Raw genomic sequence first — 14,764 nt, 5'->3', positions numbered from 1 at the left:
TTATTCAGTGGTTTATTAAGTCTTCAAATTTATACTGACTTTTTGATCACCTGGTACCTCATTTGACAATGACCACATTGGTTATCATAAACACCGGACGCATAAAATTTACAAGTTGTAGAACTTTCATGTACCTATATTGATAACCAATGGTCTGAGGCATAAAATAGGCAGGGGAGATGTTTTTTGCTACGAGACTGGCACCAAGCTTCTCTGAAATCTTACCATAATACTGAAACCTATAGTAACCATGGTATTCAGAGCTGCTAACCATAGACTGGAAAGTAATGCCATAAATACGAACAAATCTCAGATCAGAACCTCTTTCCATTAAAATGTCCTTATTAATATTACTAACGAAATCAGCACTGTAACCATTACGCAAAGCATGACTTGAATGAGTTACTACTCCTTTTCTAATCTCTCACGAGATTAGGGCACGTCATGTGTCCTGTTTAGCATTACTCTAAAAGCGGCCATTTTATGATTGAGAAGACGAATTGCTGTACTGTGGATTACTGAGCCCGTGGATGTAGGTTTTCTACAAATGCCAAAGGAGATAACGGATTCCAGCAATGTGATCATGAGATATAAGTAAGGAAGTGAACCCGACACACTGTGTAGCGCGATAAACTGATTATTCCGGTGGAGGCTTTTTAATTTGTCCAAAAACCGATCACTATTAACCCTGTTGCTGTCATAGGTTAGCAAAACGTCACTGACGTATCTGCACCACAGCACGATTTTTTCGGTAGGGTGGGGAAAATTTTCCATGACGCCACGTTCGACATTAGCAATGAAAACGTTAGCTAAACGAAAGGCCAAGGGAAATCCCATTGTCAGCCCATCTTTTTGTGTGAAGTAACAGTCCTCGTCAGGAGAAAGGCTCGATTCTAAACATCCTTGAGGAGCTTGAAATTGATCGCAGTAAAAACTCTCTCCCATTGTATTCTTTAAATAACCAGATCGAGCTAAGACTCTGCGGTATTCTAAGCAATTTTTATTGTTCGAAAATTGTAACGTAATTTCTAGGATTCCACGACTTTTGTATTCACTTTTGGTACCATATTCAGTCACAATTTATATTTCTAGCATTCTATCTAGTACAATAAGCTTCGCTGATGATAGTTACGTCTTCGTTGTTACTATGTTCTTTAGTACCTAGATATGCCCAGCGAGGTGGCACAGTCGTTAGCACACTGCACTCGCATTCGGGATGACCACGGTTCAAACCCGCGTCCGGCCATCCTGATTACGTTTTACGTGATTTCCCTAAATCGCTTCAGGCAAATGCCGGGATGGTTCGTTTGAAAGGGCACGGCCTGCTTCCTTCCCTACCGTTCCCTCATCCGATGGGACGATAACCTCGCTGTTTGGTACTTCCTCCAAAATAAACCAAGCAACCTAGATACGATGTCCCACTGTTAGGGCGCTCATTTGGAGTTCAAAATGCCGCCGCGCGTATCACGAATTGTGGTCTTCCACGGCACACTAGCGCCTCTGGTCTAATGGCGATCCCCGCCAGTTCAGTATACCGTTGGCTGCCTGCAGTGCTGTATCTTCTCGGTAATCAACTTCACGGTAAGTGACTTTCGTATATTCATAGGTTTAGACATTCGAGTTATCTTAGGCGGTTAAGTACTCTGTCCTTCTTGTTCCTAGGTTTGCCTTTACAAATGGGGTCCCTATTAACCGCTTTTTATCCTCTGTTTTTAGTAGTTTCTCGTGTATTAAATAAATTTTATAACCTTATAACGTCTTTAATAAGTTTGTCCTTCATCTGCATTTCAATTTCCTCGTCGATGTATATGTAGACTCAACAGCTTAATTAACTTCTCCCTTTCCGATTTTAATGTTGCACATTTGTATCCTCCTGGGAGCTTTTATCTTTGTAGTAACGATGTTGGTTAATGGGTTATGTTTGTCAGACGGATGCTCCACTGATGGTATGTTATTTGATACTCCTTATTTGTACTCCTTTAACCACATTTATTACATTAACCATGGTTCTTTTTTGCCGTGGTGCCTCATCGCTTGCACTGTTCGCTCCATTCATTTGCCTGTTATTTGTTGACGACTCACACTCTCCATAAGTTTGGATTTTTGCGTTTATTGCTGGTCCTTAAATTTTTAAATGTATATATTAAAAGTATGTTTACTTTAACGTGTAGAACCACCTGAAGAATCTACTTTAACGCAGCGAAACCGGTTGTGGATAAATCACTCAACTATTTACGATATTAATCAAGTTCAATTTATCATGTAGTTTTGTATTTGTTCTAGAAATCTATAATGGTCTCTGTCGAGGAATGTGTTAATGTTCTGTTCTTAATTTGTCCTAACTTGCGGATCGCGCCTACTCATCAGTGATTGTCCAAATTTCTGGTACGTCCAGAGCTTTTCCAGAAATGAAAGTGACAGAAGTGGTAGCTCTACACAGGGTGTTCGAAAATTCTCGTTACAAATTTCTGGTTGTTGTAGAGGGGAGTAAGTACGACTACATATTTTGAATAGGAACCCATGTCCGGAAACGTCTTCAAAGGACGCTACAGAGCTTCAAAGTATATGTACCGGTACCGTTTTTGTTAAAAATTTAAGGTATGCAACGTTCAGAGGTGTAGTATGGAACAAAACGAACAAAAAAGTCCAGCAAAATTGGGATCTAAAACGCTTACATTATGAGCTAAGAGTACTTGCTCAATTGAGATGTTTCTCACTAGTGAAGATGAAGTGCTGATAGTTCTTAAGGTATGCACTTTAGAGCCCATGCTTACTAGTCTTTATTTTTGGTCCATACCACAACCTCTGAACGTTTCATACATAGCATTCTTGGCAACAACAGTGCCGGTACATGGGGTCTACAGAAGCGTCCGACCTCACACGTCGGCTTTGACCCGTGACGTAAGGGTGTTGTGGTGTGCGACGTCATGACGGCGCGAGTTTGGTTTGTGAGTGTGGCGTGTTTGTAGATGTCGTCGTGTTGTGGTTTGTTGTGCCCTCTGGTGGTATGTTTAGGGTTATCGTTTGTTTGGTATATTGGGCTCAGTTTGATGTTGCTCTGTGGCGAGTGCTGGTTGCGTATTTTTGAAGCGGAATTTGTATCAGTGAGTTAACGGTTCTGTGTGAAGGTTAATGTAGTGATGATTGCTGTACATCGGGTGGTTTAGTTATAAAGTTTAATCGGTTGTGGTTTTTTGTTCAGGAATGGATATGAAAGACAAAATCAATAGTTCTCGGTTGAGGGCTATGATGGGGGACACAGCTTTAGAGCTGATTAAGTTCCTACAGCTGTTTGGCTTAATTGCCGAGGTGGTGAAGTGCGGTGTGTGCCGTGAACCAATGAAATTGATTAAAGTTCCGGCCTCTCGGACCAGGGAAGGTTATATGTGGCACTGTCGCAAAGACGACATATGGCGTTACACACGGCGCAGTACCTGGTTCGAGAAGTCTAGGTTGGGCATGCGCGAGATTGTGCTTGTTACATATTATTTTTGTTATAGATCCCCACAGTTTTTGCGCGCATGAGACTGGTGTGAGTGAGAGGAGCGTTTTAGATTGGTATTCCTTTTGTCGTGAAGTGTGTTCGGAATTTATTACTTACAGTGGTAAGTTGGGGGGGGGGGGCGGCGGCATGGGGTTGTTGTGGAGGTGGAAGAGTCACAGTTTGGGAAGAGGAAGTATGGGAGGGGGAAGTCTGTGGCTGGTCTTTGGGTGTGGGGGGCTGTTGTTCCGGGGGGTGGGGGTTCCGAATGTGTTTTTAGGGTTGTGGAAGGGAGGTCCAAGGCTGAATTAGTGGGGTTAATTGAGGAATATATAGAGCTGGGGTCCACAATAGTTTCTGATGCTTTTTCTTATTGGGGGTTGGGTGAGAGGGGATTTAATCATTTAGTAGTGAACCATAGTTTAGAGTTTAAGAATTATGAGACAGGGGCTTGTACTAATACAATAGAGGGGACGTGGGGGGCGGTTTAGTCAGTTCTTGGGAGGGGGAAGAGGCGCTCTTCCAACCTTCAGTCTCATTTAGATGAGTACTGTTGGCGGAAGAGTGTCCCAGAGGGCTATTGTATTGTTCGGGTTTTCTTAAGGGCTGTGGGTAAAACGTATAGGCCGAAAGTTGTTAAGGTGGTCTGGGTAGGTGGGTGGGGGGGGGGGGGGGGCGGGGCTGTGGCTCAGGGTTGGGTGGGTGGCTTATTTTGTTATATAATATTTAAGGTGGGGGGGGGGGGGAGAGTGGGAGTGTTTGTTTTAGGTGTGGAGGATCTATTTTGTGTAAGTTTTTGTTGAGCTGTAGTGTGTGATTGAGATTTTTTGTTGCATTTGGTTTTTGTGTTTATTTTGGGGTCAGGAAGAGGGGTTGGGCGGGGGGTTGAGGTGTGCGTGGGTTGGGTTTTTCTTTTGGTTTAGTATTTTCACATTGGTTTGCATGTTTGCGCGCGCGCGTGTGTGTGTGTGTGTGTGTGTGTGTGTGTGTGTGTGTGTGTGTGTGTGTGTGTGTGTGTGTGTGTGTGTTCGCTCGCGCGCATGTTGTGTGATTGTGGTGGCCAGTCTAGCTTGTGGGGCTGGAACTTTCTTGTGGAAAGTTCGAACTTTTTTGGTTTTTGATGTATGTGTTGTGTATTGGGCTATAGGGAAGTGTTTCATTGAAATTTGTGGCTGTGAAGGTTGGTATTGGGAGATGTTTTTGAGTTACATAGGTCAAGGGTAGTTGGTCGATCCTAATTTATGAGATCGTGAGCTCCTGTAGATCTGTGTAGGTCAAGGGAAGTCTTTGTTCGTAATGTTTGGCGGTGCATTTTGATTTTTGTATTGGGAGATGGGATCGGGAGCTGCTGTAGATCTGTGTAGGTCAAGGGAAGTGTCTGGTTCCAGATATTGTATTGTGGTATTTGGTGAGTTTTGTGATGTCGATTTTTTCGTTGTTTTGCGTGGTTTTGTATGGGGGTGGGTAGCTAAATTTAAGATTTAGTTTCTCCCCACCCAAAAACCCCCAATTTCCCACGCTTGTCCCGTTAGTCATTAGGCTATTTGTGAAACGTGTGTTTTTCGATGTATTTTCGTCTTTATAATACGTATGCAACGATTTTATATCCGCCATATTGGAATTGTCGTTTATGGTCGTTTACGCCATATTTGTGACGTCATGGGTCAAAGCGGACGGGTGGGATCGGACGCTTCCGTATTTCCGGTACATGTATTCCACTGTCTGAGGTATCAGAACGATTTTCGCTTGTAAGTTTCGGCTCAGCGGTTCGCGGACCAGGGTCTCCTACCTCAAATACAATGTTGAAACTTCTACGTTTTCACTTAAACTGCTGAAATAACTGAACCTTGCTGAATGCTGCTAAGTGCAGCATACAAATAGGCTACTTACAACATTTATCCTACTCCATCACCATCAAAGTTTGTAACATGACGGAATCACCCGGTGTATACATACGTTTAGAGGCGTCGGCACATGTAACTAGGACACTCCACAGCGTCGTTGGATGACGTTTCTTGACGTCGGTTCCAATAAGCATATAGCATATTATGTGATCACTCCCTTCTGTAAGTCTGTAATGGAGCTTTCCCAATATCCATCATAGCCAAGAGATATGAGCCATTTATACAAGAGTAATATCGAGGCACTGGTTGGCACATCCAAACGGGTACAGAATAATACGACGACCGTGGGGGTCGAATTTATACACGTAAACGTTTTATTTTAAATTTTTGATACTTGCACTGCAAATAAACTGCAATGATGCGAAATATATTGTACTTTACTACTATTTTCATGAAGGGCGTCAAAAGCAAAGACCAACGAAAATGTGCGATTGCAAATATGTTTCAAGGAAGGAGCTGTAAGGATTACTCCTGACCATCGAATTAGATACAAACTTCTCTTGTTTTACGGTTGATGACTTATATGTGCTAGTGTAATACTCATTAAAAAAAACGCGAAAGCAGAAATTTTCTCTGCGCCTTGCAAACATTATAAACTTAGACTTTCTATAGTTATATGATGGTTTCAAAGTTTCTTCAGAAAAACAAACTTGGATTATATTTGTTAAAGATTCTCTCTCCTTGAACAGTGAAGCAGCAAACAACGTGTAACGTATTGATTCACCAAGTATTTCCACCGGAATGTGTTTTGATGAATTCTTCTCGGGATGTGATTTCCTTTTCTCTAGACGAGCTCAAATTCTTTGCCTCTCGATATAGACACCGCAGGATTACAGTAGCTAGTGCGGTGAGTGGGGGCGAAAGAGAATCACTTCAATACTACATGATGGCGATCCTTCATCTTGGAAAAATCTCGTCGTAAATTTTAGATTTGTCCTCACAAGTTAAACTAGAAATTTGTTCTCCCGCACGCAAGACTTCATAAAATCACTCAAATATTATTTGTATAATTTTTTGTTAATTTTTCACATTCTGGTGAAGTAATGAAATTCCTATATTTTGTCCATTTATTCAACCACCATATCTTTTAAGCCTTTTTGTATCTTACATAAAATTAGTAATAAATACATTATAGTAAGCCTTATTTAGGCTCCGCTGCGCCAACCGCTCAGTGGAATTTTCGCTGACACGAAAGGGTCATGCCGCACCTAACCTGCTCCAAGAATGCTCATTTCTCTAAACACTTGAGCATCTGGAACTCTTATTACTGTCTGCTTCATTTGGCGCCAAGCCGTACATATACCTCAGATGTCGACAAAATCGGTGATAAGTAGGCGTTCTTGTAAGTGCGAAACAAAATAAAGTGTGTTGACTTCACTGCCAGTCTCCCTACTCGTTTGAGATACATCGACTACGAATATGTTATTAATGATGGGTTGATAACACAGAGTTAAAAAAATACGGTGGCAATCACTCGTACAAATCAATGCTGTCGTCGCGAAATTCACTTTGTGTAGAAAATACGTAGTTGTACGCCTGTGCGGTGCAAGACGAGGTGGCCGAGTGGTTAAGGCGTTGGACTGCTAATCCAATGTGCTCTGCACGCGTGGGTTCGAATCCCATCCTCGTCGAATGTTTTTAAGTACGTTTCCGTAGAGACAGCGTTGTAAATGCAGCGTTTTAGACGACTACGTAAAGTTTCCCCTGAAGACTCATCGTACCACAAATCAACTGCGCTATTAACTAGTCCACTTCAGATTTCGTATGGAGCCATCTGTGGCAACTGTAAATTAGTTGTCACTTTTTTATTTACAAATGCTTCACTACATTTTAACATTGTCTTAGTCTGCTATGTTTTGTTTCACGTATCAAATTTCACTTCAGATACCTTTAACTTGGTTCTCCCCCCTCCCCAACCTTTTATTTCTCGTCTCATTTTTTACTCAATATCAGGTTAGTCAGAGAATGAAACGTTTCGTTATATGCTTTAGAAATTAAGTGAAGGACTCAAACACTACAGAAAAATCGAGATTTACAAGCCATCAAGTTAGGGTATAGTAATAAACATAAAAGTTCACAAATACAGATCGAAATTAAATGTTCATATATAAATAGCTAATGAAAAAGTAATTTTATCACGCTGCTATTTGTTAACAAAGTGTTTTTGTTTGAGAAAAATGTGTACGAAAATGTTATCACTTTAATAAATCCGCGTAATGCCGCAATTCTCGATATAGCAAGATTTTATGCAGAGTATATTTTCTTTCTTTCAGTACTACATATATTTGTATAAACGCATCAACAGGGCATAAAAGCATACAGACGAAAATGAGTGCAGAATGCAATTTAATTACGTAATCTGAATTTTCCTCATAACTACTTGTATATCGCAAATTATAATAGAAGTAAATTAAGCCTTGCATACTAAATGATAGACCACTGAAAATAGGCTATAAAATAGAATAATTCTATAAGTAAATACGACTGAATAACGGGATAAAAACCGATTACACAATTTTAATTTGTCTCCACATGTAACATACTGTAACAGAGCGGTCTTCTTAATAATGTGCTCATTTATCACCAGTCAGCAATGTTTGCAACCTCAATAAGGTCTAAATATATTATCGGTATTTATGTCGGTAACAGGTATTTGTTCAGTTTTTAGTGGAAACACACTCTTCCATTTAGTAATTTAATTCTCTGCAATATGATTATATTTTTGAAGAAAGTTATTTGGTTTTTGTCCTGAATAATCTAATGTATTTGCAAAATTGAGCCGCACTTGCAATCTGCTGCGGATAAATATGTGGATGCTACCAAAAGAAACAAATTTCACCGAACGTAATGATATTCTGCTTTTAAAATAATTTACTTTAGTCCATTCATACTCTGAACACCAACTCTAGTTGCAGAGAGTGTGGATCGGTAGCACAGACTGGAAAGATTTGACAAGAGATTGGTTGATTCTAGGAGCTCTCCAAGGTTGGTACTCTTTCTTTAATACACTATTAGAAAATGAAAAAAAAAACACCATGAAATCTTCACCCCAGGATCTGGATTATCGAAAGACAAAAGTATAATGTACAGGTTTTGGCCATAAAAACGGCTACCGACGGATAAAATGAAGAGATTATAAGATACAGATTGACAACAGCAGGAGAAACGTTGCTGCGAAAGAGAAATTGGTCGTATTGCCTGTGGCTTTTGTCTTTTATGGACCGGCGTTTAATGATTTTTCTGACCCTTCGTCAGCACGATTACGGCTTATGCTCGGATGTCCTAGTGCAAAGACTATTTACAAATCGACCAAGATCATCTTGATCCTAGACCGGCGAACGGCGAAACAAGTACCGAAAGATCTAAGTCTAAACAAGGGATCTTTACCGATTGCCGCCGGCAGGGGTGGCCGAGCGGTTCTAGGCGCTACAGTCTGGAACCGCGAGACCACTACGGTCGCAGGTTCGAATCCTGCCTCGGGCATGATGTGTGGTGTCCTTAGGTTAGTTAGGTTCAATTAGTTCTACGTTCTAGGGGACTGATGACCTCAGAAGTTAATTCCCATAGTGCTCAGAGCCATTGGAACCATTTTACGGATTGCCACAGACATCGTAATTCTGTTAACTGAACGAATAGACAGTGTCTTCAAAAATGTTGTGAGATGAACGGCAACAGAAGCAAAAAAGTATAATGCTATGTTGCTGAGTTAAATGAAGAGGTGCTGGGGATTTAGATAATGAAAACACACTAAAGTTAGAATGAGTTACGGTATTTGGCCAAAAAAACAATTGTGATGGACAAAATAGACTAAAAAGTACAGACCAGCTACAGAGAGAAAATAGACGTCCTGTCTGTGGGTTTTCTCTCTATATCTGGACAAACATTTGTTTAGTAATTTTTTACCTTTCGTCGCCACAAGGACAATTTATGCTCGATGACCTTGGCCTCGACTCTATAAGAGGGACTTTCCGAAAGTAACTTTCGTCGTTGTTTTTGAAAGAAGTGCTACACCAGGTGACACAAACGACATACGAATCTACTCCGCATCATTTGCTGATTCAATGACGGAAGAAGTGAGAGCAGAGGAGGAACTAGTGTGTCCACCATCCTCGAACGTCTGCGGACCGTGTGTATTGGGTCTTTCCACAGTGATTCTTTCGAATTAATTGCACACTACGACAAATGTCTGTGTTGATGGTAACTATCGAAAAATAGTGTAGGGTATGCAATTCATAATGCCATGGTGAATTTTTGTCTTCAGCAATATAGTTTCGTGTGCAAAACAGTGACCAAAATCACTTTCGGAACATCGCTCATACAAATCAACCAAGAAGATCAAAGAGAATCTTGAGACTGCCAACTTAAAGTTATGCAACATGCAGTTTCTCCCCCTAGAGGAGAGCTTCAACACCAGTTCTGTTCAGGAACTGTTTCATATGGCCATATGAAACGTCCCCTGTTAAAAATTATACACGACTGTGCTTAAACTGACACACAATATTTTTAGCGCAACGCAATCTGACTTTCAATAATCCCTACAAAAGAATGGCCTTTGACAAATCACTTACCTCACAAAAAATCTTCGTTACTCGAACTACTGCAATACAGCGAGCACCACTACTGCCAGCCAAATAAGATTCAAACTATGGAAGGCACTAACTACTGATAGGTATAGTTAGCAAATGAAAGATTTTAATAGAGAACAAACAGTGTATTTACCTTAATAGTCAAATATATATGATAGTTCATGACATCCAGTCTTACAAATTACAAAACTCCGCCATCTCTCTCCCCACGTCCACCACTGCTGGCGGCTCACCTCCAACTGCGCAACGCTACGCGCCGCTAACAGCTAACTGCCGCTGCCCAACACTACAATGGCAGACAACAATGCAAACCAGCCACAGACTGCACACAGCACAACCATTGATTTTCAGAGCGCTACGTGGCGTTACCAGTAAAAAAACCTAAACAGCCTACTTATACAGTGTTCCCCAAAACATACCATTCCAATTTTAATTTTCACTTCAATCAATGTCTGTGGGAGAAAATAAAAGACCTGAAACTAACGAAGGAATACAGGAACAGAGAAAAAGTAAGACTGATTTTCCGCACACGCGATGCAGTGCCACATCTTGTACCAAATAGTATTGATGAAGTATAAATAGTAGTAATGAAAGAAGTGCCCAGTGGAGAAAAGCTCGTGAAATTCGCAGACTATAAGGTCAGGCAGTGGCTGTAAAATTTTAGTGCATCCACTGAAATGTGTAACTTTTTTACCAGTGGTACAGAGCCACAAATGCTGTCAAAGTTTGGCATGGAGCACTGAACGTCTCAATACATCTAAAACACCTGAACGAATACTTTCTGAGCAGTAAGCTGAAACAGAAAGTAGTAAACGCTTCACGTGAAATAGACTTCATTGGGTGCCTCTTCAAAACAGAGGAAAAAGATACATCGATACTGATATAAGGTTAAAAGACATTATTAGAGTAAGTAACCACTCAGAGGATTTTAGATGTTTCTGGCTCTTACAAACAACCGAGTGAGATATTAAAATTCATAAAATAAGACAGTAAGTTTAATAATTTGCTGCAGTTACATTGTAGAAACAAGTAAGGTAAGAGTAAAACAATAAGAAGTAAAAAGAAAATAATAAATAGAAAACATTTAAATATGCCTACAGGTATGTACTGTGTGTAGCCTATCCACAGACATATTAAATTGTGAAGGGATTACCAAACGGTTTGCAGAGCCTCCGTCACTGTTGTGGCTTCTTTTGACGGTCGGAAAACCGACTACCAAAATATGTGGTCGGAAACATCACATTGACGTCACAGGTCGCAAATCCCATGGTCGGAAAGCTCACAATACGATCACAACGAGTCGATCACTTGGCCGTGAGTATTATACCGTATGTACGTTCACACCAACGTCTGACGGCTTTTTTCTGGTCATTAGTGGTGCCCTTCTCCCGTTTCTACCTGCAACGGTCGTTTCCAGCACCACAAGAACCCAGAATATTTTTAATTTGAGGCTTTCTTCTTTCTTGTTAAAGGTGTTGTCATGTTAGCGAACTTCTGTGGGTTTCCTGAACATAACAGGCGTGGTAACTCTTACATAGAGCAAGATACTCTATGACGTAGAATTTTATTATGAGGTCAGTCTCTCACAGTGCGTGCTTCGCCACGTACGGTTTTCTATCTGTCTCAACCTACAATACCGTTTGTTACTTATCCTAGTGATCATCTTAATTCAACAGCGACATTACCACATGTGCGTGGTGTGCAGACATTCCGAGTACTTTCCGTCGTTTGCCAAACCTAGATCCTGTCTAATCTTCTTGATCGGTGTGTATGAGAGTCGTTCCGAAAGTAATTTGCGTCATTGTTTTGCACACAAAACATTATTGCCAAAACAAATGTATCATGCCATTTTGAATCACACGCCTTGCACTATATTTCGATACAGTAACCATCGACAGTGAGACATTTGTCGTAGTGTGCAATCAGTCTGAAGGAACCAGACTGGTAAAACACAGGGCCTGCGATACAAAGAACTGTCGCACGGCCTGTTACAACTCAGTACAGGTTTTCATTCGTGGCTTTCAAGAAGCGACCACTTGGAGTTTCATCCTCCATCCTCAGCCTTACTTCTCTGTATATGCAACAACAGCCACCACACATTTGGCGACACCTGACCTCTTCACCACACACAGTCTGTAGGCGCTCACTACGCCCTTCCGTTGGTGATCACTTCGTCAGCACTCGTCCGTCTGCCATCGCGGTGTGTACTCAGGCACGCCGATCTTCTGCTACTTCCTCTCTACTTCAGCGCTCTGCGCGTGCATCATTCCTACTCTGCTGACAGATCTGTCGTCATCGAATCAGCATCGGATGTGGATTCATATAGCGTTTGTTTGTGTCACCTGGTGTACCACCTTCTCTTTCGAAAACAATGACTAAAGTTATTTCGGAAAGCCCCTCGTAAACAGACTTTACGCCAAAATCACCAAACTGTTTTCTTGCTGACAAAAGGTCAGAAGTGTTATTAAACAAACGCCGGTCCAGATATCGAGACAAAATCCACAGTCAATACGTCAAATTTCTCGTTTTCAGAAATGTTTTTCCTGCTTTTGCCGGTCTGTATTTTATATTCTATTGCGTCCATCGCTAGTTATTTTTTGGCCAAATACCGTACCTTATATTCTAGTTTAGTGTCTTAATGCTCTAAACTCCCCAGGACGCTTTATTTAACTCGATAACACACCATTATACTTGTTTTGCTTTTGTTGACGCTCATCTCATAACTTTTTATCAAGACATTGTCCATTCTTTTAACAGACATGCCAAATCTTTTTCTGTACGTGATAAAATTACGTCGTCAGTGGTAAACCATAAAGTTGCCTTATTTCGACTTGCATCTTTCGGAGTTTCGTCAAATTTTTCTGGCAGTATGACATGCCCCATTTTATCTTCCCCCACTTCTTCCCTATCCCTAACATTGTCTTCAAGTTTGTTTCTTTTGCGCACATACATACATACTGGATTGTACCTTGTACCATTGCTAGACTTTCCCCTTTCTCTTCCACTCGGAAATACAGCGAAGGGAAAACTACTGTGTACGTGTCTCCGTACGAACCCTAATTTCTAGGATCTTCACACGAGATATATGTTGGCTTCAGTAGAATCGTCCTGTCCTCAGCTGCAAATGCTGGTTCTCTAAATTTTCTAAGTAGTGTTTCGTAAAAAGAACATTCTTTCCTCTAGTGATACCCATTTGAGTATCTGTCCCATAAGAAAGCATTCTTCTACAGCTCGGCATATCTCATCTAGCCATTCCTACTTTGCCGATTTGCACTTCCTGTATTTAGTTTTCAGACGTCTTTATTTCTTTTGGCCTGCTTCTGTGGCTTATTTCTATATTTCTTTTTCCTAAATTGAACCGAAAATCCTCTGTTTTATCAGAGGCTTTGTCGTTTTGCCTACTTCATTCGCTGCTGTCATCACTATTTCGTGTTTCAAAGCAATCACTTAGCCTGTTAAATGTACTGTTGTTCAGCGCATCACTTGTAGAACTATGACATTCTTTGACTGCAGGTTTAATGAGTCACAACCGGAAAAGGAATTGACCAGCTTTTATTTGCTGGTTACCAATAGGGAATGGGGAAGCTGTAATTGGTCTTCAAAAGCAATTGTGTGCCCAACCCTTGTCCGTCATGTAAGCTGGCGCTCTCATGAAGCTGCTAAGGAGAACTCACAGTAACGTAAATTTCCAAACACATCCTTGGATTTCACAAACATCGAATTCTTACAGACGACAGCCTCGTTAAGTGATACACTTCTAGAAAAAGAAAAAAAAAAGGTCAAGCAAGTGCCAGACTCGCACGGGAAGCCACGAAAGGCAGTTAAAGCGATGACTAAACGCGCAGCGGTGTGGACAAACTAGAAAGTGCCTTATCAGTCCTGGCATGTTGCAAGCTTTGCATCAGTTGATCACGTCCAGAGCCAGTTGCAGCCAGTTTGCCGTGGCGTATGGAGCTCCATCGGTGTCTTCAATATTGTTAGCATGTCGCAACAGCCTAAACTTAAACCGTTTACGCATTTTATGGAATTTGATCGAGGGTGGATAGTAGGTCTACGGGAAGCTGGGTGGTCATATCGCAGAACTGCACTACGCGTGGAGTCTGCACACTGCATCGATGTTGTCGCCAGTAGTCAGCAGAAGGTGCACATGCTCTACAGTCTGAGTCCGGACGTTGGCGACACACAGATGCACGCCAAGACCGTCGCATCGTACGAAGTGGCGTATCTGCCCGCACTCCTACTTCACAACAAGGTAGGGATGGTGTTGCTCCGGGGGTATCAGCGAAGACCATTCGCAACCGCCTGTGTGGGACAGGGCTACGAATTAGGATGCCGATAGGGCGCCTTCCGTTCTCACCCGAACGTCCTACAGCTTGCCTCCAGTGGTGTCACAGAAGACTCTTATGGCAGAACGAGTGGAGAAGTGTCTTTAATGATGAGAGTCGCTTCTGCATCAGCGCCAATGAAGGACATGTGTTTGTGTGTGTGGAGGGGGGGAAGGGGGAGGGTAGAGGAGGCCGGGGGGCGGGGGAGGGAGGGAGCGGCAGTGGCGGCTATCGTGAAGTGAAGCGCGAACATCTGGACTGTATACAACAGAGACATATGGGGCCAAAACCAAAATCGTAGCGCGGGGAGCCATATCTTACAATGATCGTTCTCCTGTGTTAATTGCAGAGGAAACATTGAAAAGAGTGTGGTACATCCAAAACATCACTGAACCCGCCACACTACCATTCGTGCTCCAACAAGGAGATGTGCTTTTCTAACTCGATAGTTCACGTTCACATGCATGC

General features: G+C 41.7%; 1 non-coding gene across 1 annotated transcript; it reads left to right on the top strand.

The window, feature by feature from the left end:
• The first annotated feature begins 6,934 nt into the window (after positions 1-6,934).
• On the top strand, positions 6,935-7,016 carry Trnas-gcu (transfer RNA serine (anticodon GCU)). The gene has a single exon. It is a non-coding gene; the product is annotated as a tRNA-Ser (tRNA).
• The last annotated feature ends 7,748 nt before the right edge of the window (positions 7,017-14,764 follow it).

Source organism: Schistocerca gregaria, chromosome 6, assembly GCF_023897955.1.
Source record: "Schistocerca gregaria isolate iqSchGreg1 chromosome 6, iqSchGreg1.2, whole genome shotgun sequence".
NCBI classification, from domain to species: domain Eukaryota; kingdom Metazoa; phylum Arthropoda; class Insecta; order Orthoptera; family Acrididae; genus Schistocerca; species Schistocerca gregaria.
The sequence above is the reverse complement of the archived record's forward strand: the minus strand, read 5'-3'. Positions and strand labels throughout refer to the sequence as shown.